The 23,240-nt window shown below is 44.6% G+C and overlaps 1 protein-coding gene across 1 annotated transcript in view; it reads left to right on the top strand.

The window, feature by feature from the left end:
• nectin1b (nectin cell adhesion molecule 1b) overlaps positions 1-23,240 on the top strand; it is a 64,053-nt gene that overhangs the window by 17,289 nt on the left and 23,524 nt on the right. The gene's annotated exons all lie outside the window — the stretch shown is intronic.

Genomic DNA, 23,240 nt, shown 5'->3' with positions numbered 1-23,240 from the left:
GCTGAGGTAGTTGGTCTCACCTGAATGTTGCTGAGGCAGTTGGTCTCACCTGACTGTTGCTGAGGTAGTTGGTCTCACCTGAATGTTGCTGAGGCAGTTGGTCTCACCTGACTGTTGCTGAGGCAGTTGGTCTCACCTGACTGTTGCCGAGGCAGTTGGGTGGTTGTAATGTGTGATCGTGCTCTGTCTCTCACTGTCGGTCCATCCTAGGTCTTTGATGTCTCTCTCTCTCCCCTGTGCTCTAACAGGACACACTCTCAGAATGCTATCCATCAAAAGTTGTCAGGCAGCGCTCCCCTCTACTCACTAATACAATGGCGGTGGTATAACATCATCTATCATCCGGGGGCCTTTGTTCAGCATCCTGTCCCAGATGGGGGCTGGTAGCCAGCTCTAGGGTGGCATTCTATCTGACAGAGCTGCGCAGATGCTAAATGACAGTGACACAAAGAGGTGGCCTGAAACACAGGTCCTGACAGTGCTGTTTTCCACAGAAAAGAGGCTTCACTCGACTTTAGGGAGGAAAGTGAAATTGGCACTGTGTGTTTGCCTAAACCTCAACAATGTTTGATAAAGCCATAATTCAGTTAAAGCGAGCGAATGCAATGTTTTACTCAGCTAGATTTTGACCCCCCACAAGCTGTGAGCTAAACACATAGTAAACATAAACACTCAACAATGAATGGCTTTATGTCGTTCTTGTTTATTTTTCACATGGAGCGAAATTACTGCTTCGGGTCTGTGAGCCAACCTGATAAATGGATAATACATCCAGATAACTCCAGTCAGATATTTGTGGTTTGGATCTGGAGAATAAAATGTAGTCTTACAATGCTGCACATTGTGGTCATATTGTACATTATAGTGCTGTTTTGCAAAGCAAAAACTAAAATGTGACCAGATCAGGGTTGTCTGGTGATAGGTGGTGTGACCAAAATAAACCAGAGGTATTCACAAAATGAACATGATCATAAAAGATGCATGTGCGGTATTACAGTTGTTCCGAGAACAAAATCACCATTCTCTGGATTTCAACTTTGACACGAGGCAGAGAAACTGTCTCATGCATTTCATTATGTACACTATTCTTATGGTTTTATTCATTGATATTTTATTATTTTGGTTTATTCAACAATATTAGTGTAATTCAAGGTTGCATACAAAAGTATTATTGTAATCCACAAAAGGTATTGTTATTTCATGTTCAGACTAACCACAAATGCAAAAAGCCAAGGTAGACAGTTCTGTACTTTATTTTCTTAAATGTGTTCTTAGACTGAGTCTGGCAAAAAGGAGAATCATAGACAGATGTTAATGGTCTCTGAAAGCCCTCTGTATGCAACTTTGATGTCCTGTCACTTTCATTGTGTGAGATCCATTAGGAAAGTAAAAAAGCTGGCCTTATTTGCCTCTAGTAAAGGGAATCTAAAATTAAAGCATGATATTTATAGATCTATAGTGTGGCTCTCCAGGGTGTATTCCTTCAGATTACAACCTAACATTAGTCTCATACACACGGAACATAGAGACAACCTTGACAGCTCAACGTCACATTTAAAGATGCTCTTTCATAACACAAAGTATACGTCCAAAATCAAATGAACAAGAATCAGTGTCTAAATGCATATTAAATAAGCTTATGAATCACACTCTTGAAATTGACTCTTCAAATATGTATTTTACACTTTCTTCTCTTCCAATGAGTAGAGTTGTTGCAACACAAAGTGCATCCCTGGCATGTCACATGTTCTTTGCACGCTTACACAAAATGGCATCCATTTTGTATAATAGTTTAGCTTAGGAAATACTGTTACTGCAGTAAGTATAGAAGAAGTAGGTACTTTCTGTGGGAAACATCAGCTCATTTCCCTAAGAATCAACCTATATTGTCTTTGCTTTACTGCACAGAGTATTTTATGAGCCATTAGGCCAACTGATTCAACTGTTGTCAGCTTTTGCTCTTGCCCTCGTTGTAAAGGAGTACTGCTGAGCCTTTGAAGGCAGCCTTACAATTAGAGACCATGTAGACACTAAGGGTTTGTAAAGCTGTCACCTTGCATGGGCTGAAGAGAAACCATGGGGACTGAATGCCCGTGTCTCACTGGGTTTGTTGTTAAATACACCAAAGGCTAACCACACCCGTTTATTAGCAACTGCCGTTAAAGGATTTGAACTATTGTGTGATGGAGAATGAAACCAACCCTTGGGGGGCCAACAGAGAGGTAACGAGTTCGATCTTGAAAAGATAGAATCACTTCTGTGCTTGCTGTTTTTTTTGCCCATATTTTTGCTATGGTTCATGGCACCAGGAAAAAAGAAGAAAAAATAAATAGAAGTTAGGCTTTTCCTCTTTAGACGTCTCTTCACACATACAGAGCCCTTCCTCCTACCCATTTCCACCTTTCGTCACTGTCCCTATATTCCATATAAAGTACTGCTGTACAATAAAAGTTCTACTTTTTGAATGAGATCTAGGATTTCCAGTAAGTGACCTACTATGATGAACAAATTGCATTTGTGATGTGTTTTACCGTCTTTTCATATACCTCTTTGCTGCTAAAGGATAGCAGGCTGGATAGCACACATCCCTTGCCTCAGCCACAACAGCGCCTTAGCAGCCCTAAACCAGTTAATCTTCTATTTCCTGCTTGCCATAGGGGAAGACTGACTCATTACAAGATGTCTCAAGTTGACTTTAAGAGTAAAGGTGAACCATGTGCATTTCACATTCAATAGTTCCTTGATTTTATTTGTGAAGTCATAACCAGGACACGATTTGTACTGTGCCCCTGCTTTTTGTGGGGCTTCTGTTGATCACCTGATCCACCGATTGTAACAGCATCCTCCTCTCCATCTCGTCACTCTCAGCCTCAGTCCGCTGAGCTGAAATTCCACCTTGCTTTCTCTGAGAGATGCCACTGCTGCTATTATCATTTCATACGCCCCCCTGCAGCTGTCCTTGTTCCTTGGACAAAACAGAACACACTTAAAGGCTTTTTAACTGGCAGTTCATGTCATGGAGGTGAAAAAGAAAAACTACCATTAGGATTCATTTTAGGAAATCGAAACGCGTAATATAACATGTATGTGATTTGATATGGCCACCGCTAAATGATTGTTATTGATGATGTGAAAAGGAGTCCTCAGAATTTAGAAAGTCCCTTATATGCTTCAGGTAGGAGAAGGGGTTGAAAAGCTTGCTGAACACAAGCTGTTTCCTGTGACAGCTTCATCTGTGAAACCATATTCTCAGTGGGCTCAAAGTCTGCCCAAGGATCACCGGGACCATTTAAGATTACATGTCTGCTGGCAGGGAGCGGCAGATAGGTGAAAATAATTGGCTTGGTCACCCCTTCCCCCCACCAGCTCCCGGCACTGTTGTGAATGACGACAAACAGTGACACCAGGAGGTAAAAGGAGATCAGGCCAAACCCTCCTTTTCTCCCTCCCTCCCTCCCTCCCTCCCTCCCTCCCTCCCTCCCTCCCTCCCTCCCTCCCTCCCTCCCTCCCTCCCTCCCTCCCTCCCTCCCTCCCTCCCTCCCTCCCTCCCTCCCTCCCTCCCTCCCATGCATGTCTGCTAGCCTACGACAAGCCTCCTGGTCCTATGGCATATAATCGACAGAGGGATGCCCGCCCTCTGCCCCTGCTGATTGGTGTAAAAGAGGTTGGGGACCCAGTTTTATGCAATTAGTGGATGACTGCCAGACGCTAATGGAACACAGAAGTGTTGGCAAAGCTCTATGGTGGTTCTGTAGTGGGGGCTAGGGGCAGAGTGAGGCCAGGAGCACCGTCCCGGGGCTGGGGGCCAGTGTGTTTTAAACAATGAACTGGAATTGGAAGGGTGGGGGGGGATATCTCTACCCATAATGCACTACAACATTAGGGTTTATGGGAGGGGCATTGTGGGAAAGTAAGCCTGCTCAGTGTAACATGAAAATATTATTGAGGTGTTGCAGATGGTGGGGATCTGGAGACCACACTGGGGGAAAACAATAGTGAATGGACATTTCCGTGGCCATTAAACTCAAATTTGTGTTGACAGCAGCGATATGGCGTTGATTCTTTTGCTGAAGACTACTGGGGAAACACTTTCTGATAGTAGAGAGAAGGGAGGAAACTCAAAGTATAGCTTTTGGTTCTCTTCATATTGTCAAATGTGTCCGATAAATAGACAAGAAGTTATTGTTACAAAGCATGAATTTTGTGAGAAAAGCAATATATTGATATCTACAGTATGTATATAATTTAGATAAATATACAATATTACTATTGGCGAGTCATTATACCTGGAAAAACCTTGTTCTGTCATGTTAAGGTAGGTATTCAGCTGAGCGCACCTTAGATCTCGTATCTGGGGAAGTTGGGGACAGTACTTTTAATAGGTGAATTGTAGAACAGTGCTAAAGGAACAAAGGATGACTCAACAGCCTATTCTAATAGGGTTAAGGAACCGACATACATTGGTCCTAATGGGCAAAAATGGTTACACATTGGCTTTATGTAACAGTTAAAATGTGTTTTTTGAATTGTACTTGAAATAAAGGGGGAAGAGAGTGACAGAAATTACTCTACCCAACCCATTTAGAGACCAAGAAATACAAGTCTACACACTATAAAATTGGATCAAGTTAGCGGATACGAAAAGCAGGAGCTCAAGTTGGATTGAACCTGAAATGCACTCTATCGCTATGACACACCGTTTGGAGCTGCAGTAGCATGAGAGGATATATGATAAGTTTGTAATGGGTTATTCATGAGAGAACTATCAACAAGGAATCACAAAATAAGTAGCCATGGCAGAAATAAGGGTGCACTGTGGGACATGCCTTCCGCTCGCTAGCTACCTCTCTGCTACTTCAGCAAATTGGAATGCACCATGGGACAGCAGGGCTGCTTCAGTTGTTTTGAGGCATCCGTCTAGGTAGGTGAACCAATTAGAAACGCAGTCAAATCAAATGAAAGTAGCACAGATAAACCAGGGAAAACACCAAACAAGCTTAGCGGATATTACAGACTAACCTTGGGGGGAAAGGGAGTGTCAGCTCCTCTGATGTATGGAGGCTGGAGAGAGCTGAGCTTGCTTCAGCTGTGTCTCTCTAGCCTCCGTGTGTTGAACCCCCCCACACGCCCACCTACAGATCGACATCCGCCCCCTCCCCCCCTCCCACACACACACACACCCCACTACCCACTCATTCGCACACTTCCCCCACACAGACACCCCCCCCCCCCCACTACCCACTCATTCGCACACTTCCCCCAGACACACACTCGGCCACGTACGCGCACACACCCAAATGCGGCACTGCCACAATCATGAGTGGAAGTATTAAATGAATAATCACCAACTGCACTTATCCTATGACAGTTCTGCTTCCCGATTCCCCAACACCTCAGGAAGTTCGGACTTGATCTACGACAGGAAAGACAAGTCCCTGCTTGCATTCACGACCTCACACCAACCGACTCTCTCTTGGCCCCCATTCAAAAACGGTTACGGAAACAACGACATCACCGGCCGTTTGGCTCAATGAATGGAGCCTATTGTTCTAGTTTTGTGTATGATTCATTTTCGTGATCCCACATTGTTTCACAATCAGCGCAGACCTGATGAAAGATGAAGGTAGAACATGTCAGCGGAAGATGTACGTCTGTATAATGCCCTGGCCAAAACCTACACACAGCTGTCTGTGATCAAATAAGGACAGATGGAACAGTAAGCTCCTTCCTCCTCGGTGAGGTTCCATTATTATACTGCACTACCCCCTCCTGAGGCAGAGTGTCCTTTGCACAGATGTTTCAGTTTTGTGGTTAGAGCCCGTTTCTGTCGCCTTTCGCATGGCGCCCGTGTCCCTGACGTGTAATGGCAGAAGATGGGCCGCTAAGAGTCTGTCGGAGTCGGATGCACCAACACACACACGCACAGAGACACGGCTTCCTCGCACGCAGCTCAGTCGCCCCTGCGCACGGACAGACCTGCCGCTCCTAGACACACAGACGCAGACACACGCAGCACAGCCACTCTACGCACAGACACGCACACAGCGCAGTCACTCTACGCACAGCCACACACAGCGCAGTCACTCTACGCACAGACACACACAGCGCAGTCACTCTACGCACAGACACGCCGCGCCAACCGACCTGCTGCTCCTAATGCACATGGCACAGACAGGCCTGACGTCCTTAAGGGACCCAGACAGACATAGCATTGACAGCTGGGGCGTTCTTAGCTGGCGGTGGTTCTTATGGGGTTGTAGCCATCCCATATTGGCCATGTTGCGGTTAGGGAAATGTGTAGAAATTATACAGAGGGCTGCCCTGAGAGTAGGCCTGTGGCATAGGACACCACACCCTCCCAACCCAGATCCTCCAACTGGAATAGAAACAAGGGTGGGTGACATCAGCTCACTGGGTCTGTTTAGCCTGTTCCTTTTCTGGGAACTTTGTCACGTAGAGAAGCCGTTAAACTCGTCCAGGCACATGGAGGTTTATGCCCACATCATATTTGTTCAGGGAGTGTTTGTTTACCTTGTGTTTGTATGAGGATCTGTGGTGATGTAGCACAGGACAGAAGCTGGGAAGGAAGACCTTCACACTGCAGCAGCCGAGAATGATCCTTTGCAGAACCCAGTATTAAATGGGGTCACACATTTGCTCTTTTCATTGAGAGGCAGTGAGCCTTCTGTGAGGAGTTTTGACCTGTCTGCTTCATCAGAGTAAAGTATGGTGTGTCTGGTCTGGCTCCTGCTGTGGAAGTGTGCTCATCCCCCCCCCCCCCCCCCCCCCCAAATCCCCCCTGCAGCCTCCCTCCACCCTGGCCAAACTCCAGTTTGTTTGTCTGTCTGTGGGCTTTCTTCTTTTTTCAGTCCCCTTCAGTATTGTATAATGAATTGTATTCACTGAGTGGAGATATGGAAACCAGGCCATGGTAAATTACAGGTGTCTGCAGTACTACCCCACTGATAGGGCTGCATCCTGTGTCGACAAGCCCACTGTGTATTGCTTTATTGACCTTTTACGAAGCCAAATCCGCCCCTTCATCCTGTCTCCGAGACACAGAACACGGAGAGGTGAAAGGGGAGGGACTCAGACTTCAACGTTTCCTATGGTGTGTTTTATATGCCCCTCAAGAAACATTTGTAACTGCGCCCTGTCTTCCCTCTTCATACTCTTGTTTTATTTACCTGGACATTGGAGCAAATTCTGTGGTCTGTTTTTTCACTTTTTCACACTGGAGCCACTGCCACATCACAGCGTGACAGCCCCTCTCATCAGCACATCTGCTTTCAGCATCTGGGAAGAGGGTGCCAAAGCTGGGGGAACCAGGTGTTCTATGGAACTCAGCCCAAACATGGAGGAAATGCTTCACTCCACTCCTCTCCTCTTCTCCAGCATTTGGCATAGTGAATAGCCTGTATAGCCTGTAATTATTTGATCAATCCTAAAAGCTCTTTGGAGAGGTTTTTCAGGAAGGTAATTGAAGTTTTCAGATTGACAGGTTCCATTGTTGTTACGTGGTAGACAAGGTTGACAGTAAACTACCTTCCCTGTCCAAACTTGTTTGAGAGTATTTTGCCAGTGACTTCCTGGTTGGACATTTGCCCAAAACATTGTGTGCTAAGTAAGAGTGTAGTATAAACTGAAGACAAAGATCAAGGTCTATTGGATCATAAAATGACATATATAGAAATGAATGGCTAAACTACAATCACTCATAAAATACAAAGCGCACACTTTTTGATTGTTCGTAGCTGCCCTTTAATTAACTTAATGAAATCATTCTGCTGTGTTCCCGTCTATAAATATACCGCATTTTCATGCTGCCATTCCTCAAGGATATTTTCTGCTGCTTTGCTCCCATAATGCAGTTCTAAGCTGCGCACTGATGCTTATATGAAATTGTGATGCACTATACGCTTCGCTCTCCCTCATCACTGCACTGGGGCAAAACAAGCCTCTCGTCTCCCCCTGATTTGGCACCCCAGCTGTTCTGCTGCACTCTGTCCTCCACCTCTCACCTCTTCTCACACTATGCCTTCCTTTGCTTCTCTCTCTCTTAGTCACACTCCTTGTTACTCCCCCTAATTTTTCTTTCACCCCTTCTCTTTGTCTGTCTGTCAGTCTGTCTCTCTCTCTGTCTCTCTCTGTCTCTTCCAGTTCATTTCTTTCTTTCTCTGTCTTACACATACTGTACATACTCAGTATTTTCTCTCTCTCCTCTCTCCAATATCACACTCTCTTTTTTTCACCCTTTTGCCCACCTCCCCTCCCCCTGGGTGTTGGAGCGTGAGGGGTGGGGATATGTGTCACACTGAGCACACATAGGTCAACAGGCCCAAAGCAAGCCATTGGAACAGCCACACATGGCGAAACGCTGTCACACTTCAATGAAAAAAAGACATACCCTTTCCTCACAATGGCTCTTTTTTATCACCTTGTCTTTCTGTATGAACCTGCTACATCTCAGCTTTCAGTGTGCCATCTTTGCACAATTTGATACCCGCAGGTTACTGGAGCCTGGCTGACTATTTGTCTATTTGTGAGATGGATAATGGATGAAGAGTATGTGTAGTGCCTCTAGACTTAAGAAACTGTGATATATTGCTTAAACTACACACATCTTTCAAGGTCTGTGACATATCACAGAGTTGAGAATGATAGACAAAGCCCCCTTTTACTGTCACAAAAACAAACCAATTGAAGCCGAATTGACTGTGGTGTTTATGTGTGGTACTGGGTGGGAGACCCGGGATGGCCTGTATTTGGCGGTCTATCGTCCTCTGTTGCCACTGTCATCAGTTTTCTTGTCATCCCTGTTGAGGGGTGAGCCATATGACTTCGGCAGCCACAGAGAGCAGACTGCATGCTTGGTTCATAGAGCCCTCCATAACAAAGATCTGAGGGTGACCTTATGCTCAAGGTCAACAAGCAACGGTGTTGTCGGAGGGAGACAGGTTCACACACCTTGGCATGCAAACACTCAGGCCTGCTGGTTTATTCATGTGGGGCATCTATTGACTCATCTGACAACTGGTCCAAAGAGGACATTTAGACAAGATGGAGAATGAATGTACCTTCTATTTCAGAAGCATTTCAAACTGACCAAGAGTGCACATGTGGTCAGTTTCACGTTAACCCTTGTGTTATCTTCGGGTCATTCTGACCCATCAGTCATTGTGACCCACCGTCGTATTGCGACAAATTTACCTCATACAAAAACAAAGTGAAGCATTGGAATGGTTAAAAGAAAATTATTTTTATTTGTTTTTGTATTGGGTAAAATTTGGTAAACACAACGATGGTTCGTTATGAACCTTTGAGTCATGTGACCCGAAGGCAGCACAAGGGTTAACATATTCAAAATAGATGGGAGAAGCGCTCGGGTCATGTTGAGTGATTTTATGCTGTAATGTTTACTCCTTAACAATGAAAATTGGCTTTAGACAAACATGAATTTATTGTTTCTATCGTTCTAAGATAATGCCGTGAAGACAGCTGTATAATCAGCCTATAACATTTTGGCAGGCGCTCTTGCTCTCTATTTGTGGAAAGCGTAATCTAATGCATTTTTTTAAAGGTGTCGAGTGGCCTCTAAAATGCACAATTGGCCCATTGATTCGTGGCAGCCCCCAAATGACCCTGTGACGGCTTGTGAGCTTACAGTCGTGTTGGGTCCTGTTTCAATATGTCCGTGGTAGGCAGGCACCGCAGTGGTGCGACATGAGTCTTCTCTCTGACTCACAGCTAACTGATTGGAAACACAGCTCCGAATAACAACAGCTGGGGCTCAACAGACCATTAGAACACCTAGCGGTTGTTGAGAGAACATCATGACAACAACCTTTGCTTTCTAAATTATGTCTAGAATTGGCTTAACTGTACTTTGGGGAGGAATTAGCACCTGAGTCCAAGTCTAAAGTACCTCTGGGGTGGCAAAGAAAATAAGTGCACCTCCCACTCACTCATGTCAAGGCTGAGTCATTTGTGAAGCAATTCCTCTCAAGCCTGGGATCAGAGCAAACTGTATCAACTCTGAGGGTGTGTCTGCCTGATCATGTCTCTGCATGTAGGTGACGTGGTTTATGATCTCTTCTGCGTACGTACTGAAGAGTAAACTTCTGGCTCTCAGAGCCCCTTTCACTGACTCTACTTTTAGTCCAAAAGAAAAAAGATATCTTTTAGGTGTTCAGTGAAGTGTCACCAGTGAGGCTGATAGAAAGCCTGAGAGCCGTCAGCAGCGAGCAACGATATTCGACGCTCCTCCTTGCTGGCCAGCGTGGCTAAACGCAGCTCAAACAACCTTGAAGCTGTGTCTCGTCACAGTTCATCAGCCAAGCAAAGTCAGGCTGGCTGAGCGGTGGGAAACAGGGGAGCGTCACCTCAGCCTGCCCGGGCCTGCACACCCGGCAGGGGAGTGGCAGCACATTAACAAAGCCCAGACGCCCTGCCTGCCACTGAGAACTGGAGAACCAAGGAGCTGCCCTTCACCCGCCTAATCAGCCAAGGACTAGGGCACAGAACTGGCTGTTCCAGACGCATCCTTCCACAACACTAACGATAAGGATGCTTGTGCAAAATATCATGCTCCGCGTAGCTGTTTCTGCTTGGCTGGTCTTGGGCATGGAAAGGAGGCATGGCCTTGTCATCTGGCATTCTCCTAACTAGGTCACTACAAGGCTCGCTTTAGTGCAGCTGAGTGAATTCTGCTTGTAGCTTGGAAATGGGCACATACATATTTAATTGTTTTATTTGTTCTATAGTTTTTGCTATACAACAGCAAGATTAGAGAAGAAAGAATACATTTGTACTCATTTAAATACATTATATTTTAGATGATACCAGTTAATATCATTGCTAAAATAACTTTGGGAATATAAAGACAAAGTTAACTGCAGAACAACATCAATACCACTTCCAGGGAATTATTTCCTTTGATAATTAAATTGCTGGAATTATTACTTTAAATTGGTTGGTAATACTACAATACACTAGTGCATTTTTTTTTCTTCTGAAATGCTTTACATGGGATATTACACATGTGGTTAGAGATATGCCTTCTAGAGGGCATTTTTCAACACTAAGTGACCAAGAGACAATCAGTGGGAGTTGTTATAGCCAGAGCTTAACAATTCCAATGAAATGAACCCTTTGCCTCATAAATATTGTAAGTTCTATACACCCATTTGGAGAGTAAAGGCAGTGCCATCTAAAGGTAGCTATATGTCAGCATGTTGAATAGGTGTTGCTGTGTATCCAAAGCCACACAGCAAAGAACATAGACCAAAAAACAAAAAATGCTTTGTTTGTATTTTTGGGGGGTTCTGCATACCAATCTCTTTTCCAGCTGCTACATTAGCATCATAAACACATGCACTGGTACTAGAGATGCTGCTCATTAGAATGAGACACCCATCTTTCATGCAAATAACGCTCTCTCTACCACAAACCAACCCATGTTAATGTAGAACTGGCAGCTCCATGGCAACGCACCAGTGGACTACTTCACTTTAGCAGTGACTTGATTGTATAGACCCAAATAGGTTGCAATCTGTTTGTGACACTGATTAAGAAAAACACATGGCATAACTTAACAGTGCATTTAAGGTGACCATCATTCGGCCCGCATCAGTAACTTATGACATTGGCTTGACAACATGATTTCAATGCAACTTGGATATTGTTAGAGTGACTCAGCCACCTGACAGGGGAGTCAGGTGGCTGAGTGGTGAGGGAGTCGGGCTAGTAATCTGAAGGTTGCCAGTTCGATTTCTGGCTGTGTCAATTGACGTTGTGTCCTTGGGCAAGGCACTTCACCCTAGTTGCCTCGGGGAGAATGTCCCTGTACTTACTGTAAGTCGCTCTGGATAAGAGCGTCTGCTAAATGACTAAATGTAAATGTAAATGTAGAATGCATAGCCAGATTAAACATGGGGATGGTTATAGATAGCACTTTGCTTTTGCCCCCACCTTTCTCCTGGCTCGAGGGAGCCTGTTTTCACATCTGTATAAAAACACTCCGCTAGGAAAGTGTTAGCTTGCTCTTCTCACTTCTCTGTTGTGTAGTCAGTTCTCAACACACATCTAAAAGTAGACACCGATGTCATCGCCGTGGTGTAGTTTAGAATAGTCAAAACTTATTGTTGCATTTTTGCATGTGCTTCATTATCAACTGAGCATCTTTCGTTATGTGTAGAGACTGAACCAAGGTCTTCTTATATGGAGGAAGCTAAAGTACAATACGCCTCTGTGCTCCAGCTCTGAATCATATCACAACACACCGGTTAGACTGCAGCATTGTGTGGGAGAGAGTGTTAGAACCTGTGAAATAAGAGATTTTTGTGGGATGCTTGCAATGTGTGGGGCAGAACATGCTTAGAGGTATTTTCAGTGAATCGCATCCTTCACTAGTCTTATCCAACCCGTACAAACCACAGGATTTTTTATTATTTTTTTCAAAACAGATGAATGTTAGATAAAGTGTCAAAGGAGAGATGAGCTTCTGTAAGATATGTGGCACTCTGAGGGTTGGGGTCACAGAAATGAAGTCAGTATAGATATCTGCAGAATTGGGTGGTATCTCCACTATCAACCAACTCTAGCAGAGCTAAATTGAAATGTCCATTCTTGGATTAGGACACCACAGAGTTTGATAGAATAGCACCAGCTGTGGCAAAGGGACCCCCCCCCCCTCCTGCCTATCCACCTTAAAAACAAGAAAGAAAAACAGACCAACTTTTGCAGTGTGAGTGGATGTGTTACAAGGGATGGCAAACTCTGATTTGTCTTCTTTTTTTTACTTTTGGAAAGATTGTCTGAACTTCACATGAGTCATATATTGATTCTTTGAATCAGATCTTGAATTCCAGTTTTTTGTCCACAAGCTAATGTTTAGGAAGCTGCCAGCTGTAAATAAATGCATTGTAGCTTGTAAGTTCAATAACAGATCACATAACATGGAGTAACACCATAACAAGTTTTAGAACAATATGCTATGATGTGCTATAATGCATGCTGTGCTAGGTTAGCAAATGTTCCAAGTAAACCCTAAGCTCTCCTATTTCGATCCACTCTATCCAATGCCTGTTGGAAGCCTGCCTGTATGGAATTAGACTGTCTACCAACATGTATACTTAGCAGCAGAGGGAAAGGAGAAGTAAAAAGAGGAAACATTCCCAGGTGAAAGGCTGTTTTGCAAGCCAAAGCAGGGCTGTCAGCTGGGAGAGTGTATGGGGCCTTAATGGAGCCATTGATCCAGCACGCATGGAGGACACACCCAGCAGGGGCCGGCTCACAGTCAGGAGACAGGTGTTCGCTCGATAGCTGTCCCACTTCTCTGACCTTAAAGCTTTTAATCAGCTCTGCCCGGGAGCTTGTCAATCCTGTCAAACGATGAACAGCCCAGACTAGGCGCAGGCAGGAAGGGCAACACTTAAAGCTGGAGCTCCAAAACAACCCTCTGAAATGTTGGGGGAAGTGCAGTTAGCAGGTTATTTGGTCTGGGCTCCCATGGGTGAGGCCTTTTGTGTCTCTGAGCTGGCAATGCAGTCAGTCCACAGCCTGTGTCAGCAGACTTCGAATATGGTTCATATCAGAGCGAAGGTGTGCATGTGAGATATTTCGTTAGGGGTAGGAGTTTGTTTGTTGAGTGGAAAGCTGGAGGTTGAGTCCCATATCATGAACAGCTCTTTGAGAGATCCTGTCATCCTTGGAGACAGTTCTCTGCCCTGATGGCAAGCCTAGCATTCTAATCGCCCTCTCCCCTGGAAAGCCAAGCCTCTCCATTTGCTGCACAGTGAAGTGAATGACAGTAATTTCAATATGGCCTAATTGAGTTGTTGAATCTCCATGTGACTCCTTTCTCACTCGCACAAGTCTCTGATCAATAGTAACACACTATCATGATTTTTCAGCTGTATTTATTTTTATATTTTTCTTCTTTTTTCTCATCAAAGCCTACCAGCCAAAACACATTCTAATCTCATTGGCTCATTTCACCCAGTTTGAGATATACCACCTGATGGAAGACTCAAGTCGTTGTTATTATGCATCCCACGAGTCCAGATTGATGCAGTTTGAAGTTTAGCTACAGAAAATCTTGAATATGGGAGGTAATTACAATGTAGGGTTGATGGCGGTTAATGGCAAAGCTGTTGGCAGACCCTGGCAGGAATTACCATAAAATCCTCAATTATCTACAGCAATAGACATCTGTAAGTCTTTTCTCTCCTGTGCATTGCATAAGCACAATTCATTGCAGATTATAGACTGCATGGAAACTTTGTGATCATTTTCATGGTTAAAGTGGTGAATTGAATGGTTTATACATCAGCATGTACCATGTACCCAAGAGTGCTTTTTTGCTTTTAGCTGAAGGCTGTCTGGGCTGAACATGGTGAGGCCCTCGACTTGATTTTCAACACTGGCTCTGTAAACCTATGGGGTTCATTTCCTGGCGTTTCCATACACCCATGAACCCACAGCCCACCCAGCCAGCTGCGTTCAGACTACATGAAGAGAAAAACCAAGTCAATTACCTCATGATTTGGTGTGAGAGAGTACCAAAATGCGAAAGACCTACTCTATTGTGCAATCATTTTGAAGTGCTAGGCTACTGGGTTCAGTCGTTTTTATCTTTTGTATAAGGAGTCAACATTAGAATTCCCTTCTACTGATGGTATTTTATGTCAATACACATTGTACGACATCTAAAGACCAGCAGAGACTGGTGTAACCCCACACCACCCTTCTCGTTTTTCAGTTTCCCCCTTTCCCCTGGCAGTGGCTTTGTTGTTCCCTGCCTATGTCTCCCTTGTCAGTAGCTTTTCACTTAATTGAAAGGCCTGTTGCTGAATACCATGCAACAGGTCAAATGCTGAAATTTCTGACTGGTTAACAGTTTATCCATTTTATTACAACAACAATGTTCCACTTAGTAGAACAACTGTGCCCAGAAACATTTGCAAGGCCAAATTGGGATATCATCCCTGTCTTAATTGCCTGGTCTAACTCGATCAGAGTTGCTGTAGTATTCGAATTTGTGAGTCTTTGATCCTACAATGCATTCAGCACTGTACCAGATACTATATAAAAAAATACCCCTGCTGTGCATAATGATTTGATCTGATCTGAAGGATTTCTATATCACAAGATACACGTGAGATGATGCCTCACATCACATAGCAGGATGTAGAAGGCAGCGAGTATGAGTGTGTGGACATTGTGTTGAAGTTCAGTGAGTGGTGGGAAAGTCAATACTTGATCACAGCTGGGGAGCACATGCCTCTCAGAGTGAGTTCAGTCCTGAGATGTGGAGAGCATTCCTATGGTTGTGTGTGTGGAACATGGAGCATTACCCGAATCCCCTTGGAAAGATCTCCTGTGGTCATGGTTAAGGAAATGGTTCAGCTCTGGTCTGGGAGTCCTGCCTAGAACCACTGGATTTTGTAGAGCTTTATGATCAAAAAGTATGCAAAGGGAAGGGGGGTGCCTGGGTCCATGTGCTTCTTTAAAACACTCTAAGATCCCTTGTGAAGTCATGCCCCTAGGGGGTGTTCATTTCCATAGGGTCTCGCTACCATCAATTTTCTCTGGCAGATAATGATATCATCTGTTATGGGTAACGTCTTAGTTCAGTCATTGAACATCCCACAGTCTCTAGCTCGACCCTTTGAAAGTACAGCTGTTGTCGTGGATTCTTTGCAGCACCACTGAGTAATTTCATTGATGTATTTGTTGTTAGAATTGGTTCATTGGGGTGACTACTACTACTTACTGACTACACTAGCATTACTTTTGACTTAGTACTATTAGTCTGACATATTTAGCTTGAACCAAGATAAGTTATAACTGGGCATTGGCAAAATTGGCGGAATACCCAAATGGATTGATCTTCATTCAATCAGAAAATCGACATATGTTAGATATACATTTTTCAGACCAACTATCAGGATATTAGTCTGTAGTAATAGGTCAGTTGAAAAAAAAGATGCTCATCTATAAGAGAGGAGTGAAACTGAATTCAAGCTTAACAATCGGCCTGGTTTAACAGGCTACCTGAATGGCCCTGTTGGTTTACAGATGGCTTGGCTCGCTCTAGCTGAGATCTACGGCAGCAGGATGACATTTGTCAAGGTCCCCTGTGGATGACTAGTCTGACACATACTAAGTGCGCCTGTTAATTGATAGCAGCAGACGGGGTCTTCAGCCCACTGCCCACTCCAACTGGAGTGTGAATTCCCACTCCTACATGTTAATGGCTCTGATGGAATAAATGGTCTGCCCCAGCTCGTCACTCTGTAGAGGAAGAACAACATTACACGCTAGGCCAACAAGCAAAGTTGTGTGCTCAGTGCCCCCGACTGTCCTGTTTACGTCCCAAGAACCATTAAAGATGCACTTTGATGACAGCGAGCTCTTCTAATTTTTCCTCACACATCTTTAATAATGCATGAGTTCGCACGGCATGACTTTCTTTCAAGAAATCTATAGAGGCCACCCCCATAATAACACACCGTGGAGAGTCTTGAAGTATCACAAGTGACTCTAATCAAATATTGATTGAATTTGTAACTTTTTCCACTGCTGTTATACGCTTGTGGTCTTGCAAGAGTATTTCTTACTATTGTGAAGGGGGTGACCTCTCTCTCTCTAGGGTACTTACTGGGTGTAGACCTAAGGTGGTCTTTGTAAAGAGAGAAAGGGGAATTGATGGATCATTTGCTCAGCCAGGAAAGGTCATGCTTCCATGGGTCAGGTGTCTGAAAAAAGGCATTTTGAGCTTGTGCTGTGCATTCCCAAAGGTTAGGTTGCATGTGTTATATGGATTTACATCACATGCAATATCAATAAGTTATGAATTTGTATTGACTTTCGAAGGTCAGCAATAGAGGTGTTACTTCATAATTATTTGTGCTAAATGTATATTATTAGTTATATTTCTTGCTCAATATATTGGCGACTTGCTCACAATTTTACATGGAAATGTGGCATTTGTACTTTTTGCTAGACTTATCTTTACTTTTGGACAATAGAACAGATGGTGTGGGAAAAGGATTTATCATGCATGGTTGTCCATGGCCGGCCTCTTTCTCAGCACTTTTTGGCATGACTTTTTATACATTTCATGCTGGATTTGCTAAATGTGCGTTGAAGTGCAAGGTATAGGGAGGCTGCTTGCTCAGGAGTAGGCCTAGGTGCCACTGAACATTCGTTTGCAAGCCATGCTTCATGGTAATCCTGTATAATGTAAATATGCAGGCCTATGGAGATTCCGAATAGAGGTTTGTAGGCACTATGTCAATAAACATCCAAGTCCAATTCCCATTCCAATAGGGTTATCATGGTGTTGTCATCAACATTCTGTGTCATTTGTTGGTGCAAGTTTCAGACAGGCTAGAAGTTCATTCAGTTTTGCTTTCAAACTTTTTTTTAAGCACTTTAAGCTTGCCTAATCATGCCCGTGCAAGTAATACAGGCCATCTTGTGTGTGAGGAGATATTTATGGTTTTGCTACCTAGACATGCTTTCATCTTGCTCTAATACTGATCTGTCCACATGAGGTGTGCTCCCTGCATCAGACCCAACCCACGGGGCCTCCTTTACTTTAATATCCTGAGTGCTGTAAGCTGGTCACTACGCCTGACCCTTTGCTTGTCACTCTTACTGCTCCTACCCCCTCCCTGCCAAATCACTTCTGAAAATCCTCTACAACTCATTTATATAACCACTTTAGCTGCTACCTGATGGATAAATAGGCTATCTGCTCCCTCCAGGGTCCAGCCAGTCCCGGCTCTTAATACATCAGTCTGTATCATACCCATGACCTTTTTTTTATTGATCAGAAAATTTTCTTATTAAGATGTTCAACAGCTGCCCCAAATTAAAAGCCGGAGGATACATTAGCATTTTTGAAAATAACCAGCCCTCATCACTATGTAATAGCACTCAACATTAGAGGATGATGTGCTTTGCCCCCCCCAAAATTGTGTAAATAATTTTGGACTTATCCACCATTCTTGGCTTTAGTGGAAACAAATAATGTTTTTACAGCAGAGATATTTTTATACTTTTTCTCAGTGCAGTCAAATTCCAGACACTGCAATGTTTGAAAGTATTGAAAAAAAGTTTACCTCTCAGTTTCTGTTCATGTAATCATTGACCATTTGGAGGTTGTTGACTCTCGTTTCCTCCCCCCTGTTTTGCCTGCACTTTTGGTGACAGTTGTCCTCTTATTCTGTTATCTCGTATCGGGGGTGATGTCATTCAGCCATTTGGTCAGGTAACGTCAACATTGTTTATTTTTGTTTCAGTACTGAAACTGCAGTGGCCTTGTTTAGAGAAAGCTAAAGGTCAAGAGAAAGAGCAAGAGAGTACAAGTGAGGCACAAAAGAGAGGGAAGGTCTGTGATACTGTCTTTACACTTGATACTAGAGACTCCCGGGCAAAGCGTTATTTTTGGCCCAGCAGCATTTGCCTTTTCCAAGGTCATAGAAGAGCCAAATTCCAGATTACTGTTTCATATTTAAATACTTTCAACATTAAGTATCCTGGCTGAAAATGTGCTGAATTGTCTAGAATGTTGAAAACACAGGGAGAAACACGTCTAAAGCTGTGATGATGCTAATTGAAACGTATCACTTCTAAATGCTTCAAGATGGAGGTTTGTTGCGTCCAGTGGCAAAAGCAATGATTCATTTGTAGGCAGCTTGTAGGCAGTCTGATGCATTCCCTTGACATTTAAAACGCTTTCCAGCTGCTTGGGCTGTTGTAGGCTCGTGCTCTTTGCTCGGGTTGCATCAGATAGTCGTGTGGGCGGGGATCTGTACGCATGAGGTGAGAGATGCGAGCATATGGTTGACTGGCCAAAGTTCTGCTCTATGAGCCTGAAGGTTGTAATTCCATATCCCTTGTGGGTAGCCTACTACATCTCTGTCTTAGAGCTGGGTCATTCACATTCTCCTATCACATATATTTTGTTTAACTCACTAGCAGAAAATGTGGTCGTTTTTCCACAATCCCCCCACTTTTGCTACCCTGAAAAGGGAAGTACGTTCAGTGAATACATATTCGGGATAATTTTTTACATTTACAGTACAGCAGCTGTTACATGGAGCTTCATCAGCGGGTATTTTGTGTAATACAAAAGAGAATTTTGAATTCAAACTAGAGGGTTTTTTTGGGTGCGGAGGAGGAAATTACAAGGGGAGCTGCTAACCATCTGTTGCAGTAAGGGGTATTGCTGCTGCGGTGAGTGTTTGCTCAGGGAGACACGGAGGGCAATGGAAGCTGGTGAAGATGGTTGTCAATTGTTTACCCAAGAGACCAGGCACTATCAATACTCTTAGCTCTAGATTTACACAAAACCTCCCTCAAACACCCACCACACCCCATACAAACATGGAACCATAAAGAAACAAAACAATAGACTAGCTTTCTCTTAGGTAATATACTTTTTTTAGGCAGGACCAAACACTCTCTTTCTTTCCGACAGTCAGTCATACCATTTGATTATCTGGGCACAATGGCTTTCAGTTCCTAATTGGTTTCCAAACGATTCAGTCTTTGATTAATTAATGGGGTGGGCAGCGTGCCACTGTTTTCCCAGAATAGGGAAATGTGTCTTAGCATTCTGGACTAACACAGGAGAAAAGCTGCTTCGATCGAGAGACAGAGCCTATTGTGAGAGAATGGTCACTGTGTGTGTGTGTGTGTATGTTTGTATGTATACGTGTTTGTTGGATCCAATGTTTTCGATGCAAACTCCCCTGAAATGCCCACACGGCCCTGTGAATAGGACAAGGCCCTGTGTCATTGCCGTGGGAACTGGGGCTGGTTTAAGCAGCCATTATCTGCTGTGGCGCAGGCAATGCTGCCCCCGGTGCCGTCCCACTAATGCACCGACGCCAGTACAGTACCGTCACGGAATCTAGGATCTAGACAATAAGACGTCTGCTCTGGAGTGTCTGGGTGGGGGGAAAGGGGGTTCCAAATGGCCAATAATGCTCAATGAACATTACAAATATACAAATATAGTTTGGGTATGATGAGTGAAATTACATAGAACTCTAAAACTGAATCGGGCACTGTGTTCATAGATGAAGAAAGGAACACATCATTGTGTGCAGCCGAAGCAGTTGTTTTTTCAGAGACAGTTGGTCGCTGGTCAACTGAGCTGCACAAAGAAAACAGTCCTGCTTTTCCCTTACGCTGTGCAAACCCTTGCTGTTATATGTCTCAATGTGTAGTATTATGTTAGGAAATTGGCTAAAATGTACTTGTGCCTTGTAGATTGCAACAATGTTGCCTTGTACAAATATGTTGTGTACGATGTCTCTTTGTTAGACTCTGGTATTTCAAATCCCAAAAGGATGAGCAAAGTTTTAATCAATGTAATTAAATTCCATTCAATCACCTTCTGGAAAGACAATCTTGTAGCAGGATTAAAACTTTGCATAATTCCTGTCCACCACACAAGGTCATTTAACTATTCTAAAGCTACTGCCGGATGACGTTTTCAAGTGCACGGCCAAAGACACCATATGCAGACATCATAGGGTACATGTTTTCCCCTTGTTGCCTGAGAGCCTCAGTCTGACTACAGTCGAATTGTTCATAGAACAGTGCTGTTAAGAGGGCCCTCCCTGTCTCGGCGTTATTGTCTAAGAGCAGGTCCTTGTTGCCAGACGGTTGAGCAGCTGTTTTCTTGGTAACCCCACAACCCTCGCTCACCCCCCTATCCCTCCCCAATCTCAGTCAGCTCACCTGGCATGAATCAGATCACTCTGCCATTCCTCTTCCTGCTCGGGGATGTTGTTGCTTTTTTTGTCCATCCGTCATTTTTGTTTCTCTAAGAAATAAAAACTCCCTTTTCATCCCACAGGCATCCTTCTGGTGGTGCCTATCCTGCCACCCCCCCCCCCCCCCTCCCTCACCTGACTGTCCCCCTGCTACAACAAAGCTGCAGGCGACCATCCCCTAGAGCCCCACCTACCTGCAGACATGCCTCACTGCTGAAGAGGAATACCACACTCTTTCTCTTAACTCTTCTCAGCCCACATATTCCCACTATCCGGTATTTCTATCTATCTCTCTCTCTCTCTCTCTCTCTCTCTCTCTCTCTCTCTCTCTCTCTCTCTCTCTCTCTCTCTGTCTCTCTCTCGCGCGCTCTCTCTCTCTCTCTCTCTCTCTCTGTCTCTCTCGCGCACGCTCTCTCTCTCTTTGTCTCTCTGTCTCCCGTTGTCCAAGCTTTATTTGAAATAGCTGTTATTTTTCGACTTTTGCTCTCTACCTCTATGCCTCTCTCTCGATAGCCTTTTCTGCTCTTTCTCTGCCTCTCGTCTGCACAGCCCTGGCTCTCTCTCTCTTTCGCTCTCTCTCTTTTCCTTTCTGTCTTTCTTTCTGCAGCACAGCAGCACCATGGTGTAGGCTCTAATTACAGCTCCTCTTCCGCACTCTGCCAAGGACCCCTCTGGTCCTCCAGTGGAGGAGGGGGCCCCCGGAGGCCCCTAGTCCTCCGCTGAGTGGCTCAGGGGCTGTGGCTGTGTAATTACGCCGTTCCTCCCGGCCTTCATCTGCGTGGGCTTCTGTTTATTTGCTGCATTTTGAGAGGGGACCACCAGGCCCAGTGCAGTAATAGAAGGGAGGAGGAGGAGTGAGAGGGGGACGACAGTCGCTCCCGTTTTCAACCCCTGACAAAATAGTTTTAGTTTTCAAGAGTACTGGAGTTATATATTTATCAGTTTCCCTCCCTTTCCCCCGCACCCCTTCACTTCATCTGTAGAGACAATACTAACCACTGTTGGCACGCACTAAATTGTATTGGTATTTCAAAAAGGCATAGCACTATATTTCCACCGCCATAACTGGTAATCTACACGGTAATACACTGAACTAAACTACAGCCCTGGGGTGCACAAGGACACAGGTGTTTCTCAAGGTACGGATGACGAGGTTGCGAGTGCTTCCTGTCAAACTACATTAGTCCATCAATCTGTCATCTCCAATTCCCTGAAGTGATTTTGAATCTCTATAGTGAATGTGTAGTTGATGTGGTCTGAGAGGAATGGAAGAAGATGTGCTCTGTCCCTTAATTTTTTTTTCTCCCTTTTTTCTCCCTCTCCGCTCACTGTAAAATACTGCACTTGAATGATGTGGTATTCAATGTAAGAAGCAGAGGACCTATGTGGCTGCCCTTGTTCAAGAAAAAAAAACATGTTAAGCAGTTCATCCAAGGCCCAAGCCAAACACTTATTCATTCTATTTAGTTTAAGCAGACACACGGACACCCCCTCGCTCAGCTATGGGTACAGTATGCTGTATGCTGAGTATGCTGGATGAACTACAATGAGTTTCTGGCTGCTAGCTGTAGGATCAGATTCTGTATTCATTCAGTGACTCCATAGATGCAGGCCTCTCAGATCCTCTTACACATTTTAAAGACTGCCTGGGAGATTTATCTCAGAGTACAGCTATTATCCATGGGCGAGTCGCTGTTGCTCATTGTTAAGAAGTTGCTGCGAGGAGGATGCATGTGCTAACACCAGAACCCTGTACCCATTAGGGGCTGGACTAGATTTCCACTCTGTGTTCAACTTCATTCAGTTGTTAGTTTTTTACGAGTCCAACATGATTAACACAGGAATCCCAGGCTTTCTTCCTGTGGGTTGGAGCTTCTCAGTGGGAGATAATTATAGCGTTGGCTGCCCGTAAATGTAAGCACAGAGAGAAATCAGACATCACCTGGAGAGGGGCATGAATCTACCTGAAATAACACCAATGTGTCAAAGACAACAGGACACAGGGGCCCCTAGATCGACCCACAGCCACATCGGTCGGAGGGAGTCGGGGTTGTTCTGGGACAGGGGGGGGGGGGCGACCTGGGCGTCGGCACCCAGGTGGGCCGGACGAGCAGAGGGGGGAGAGGGAAGGAGGGATCTGGCAGTAGAAGTGACAGCGGTTTTAAGGCTTTTATCAGGAAACTGGTGCGTGTGCCATTCCCCAGGTGACAAAGTACTGGCTAGGAGAGAGGGAGAGGGAGAAGCGGGGTGAGTTTGACTGCGGGCCAGAAACGCCGTGAGAGACTTGAAACGCGGGGAAGTTTGCACGAGGCGCCACCTCTCTAATTGACCTTTTTTGTGACTCACAGCGGTGATGAAGAGGCAGAGAACCCTTCCATTTGCTAATTGCTCGCTTTTTATGTAGCTAATGTGTGCGTTCTCATTGTTGGTGCACTCGCACAG

The sequence above is a fragment of the Osmerus mordax genome, chromosome 11 (assembly GCF_038355195.1).
Source record: "Osmerus mordax isolate fOsmMor3 chromosome 11, fOsmMor3.pri, whole genome shotgun sequence".
NCBI lineage: Eukaryota > Metazoa > Chordata > Actinopteri > Osmeriformes > Osmeridae > Osmerus > Osmerus mordax.
The sequence above is the reverse complement of the archived record's forward strand: the minus strand, read 5'-3'. Positions and strand labels throughout refer to the sequence as shown.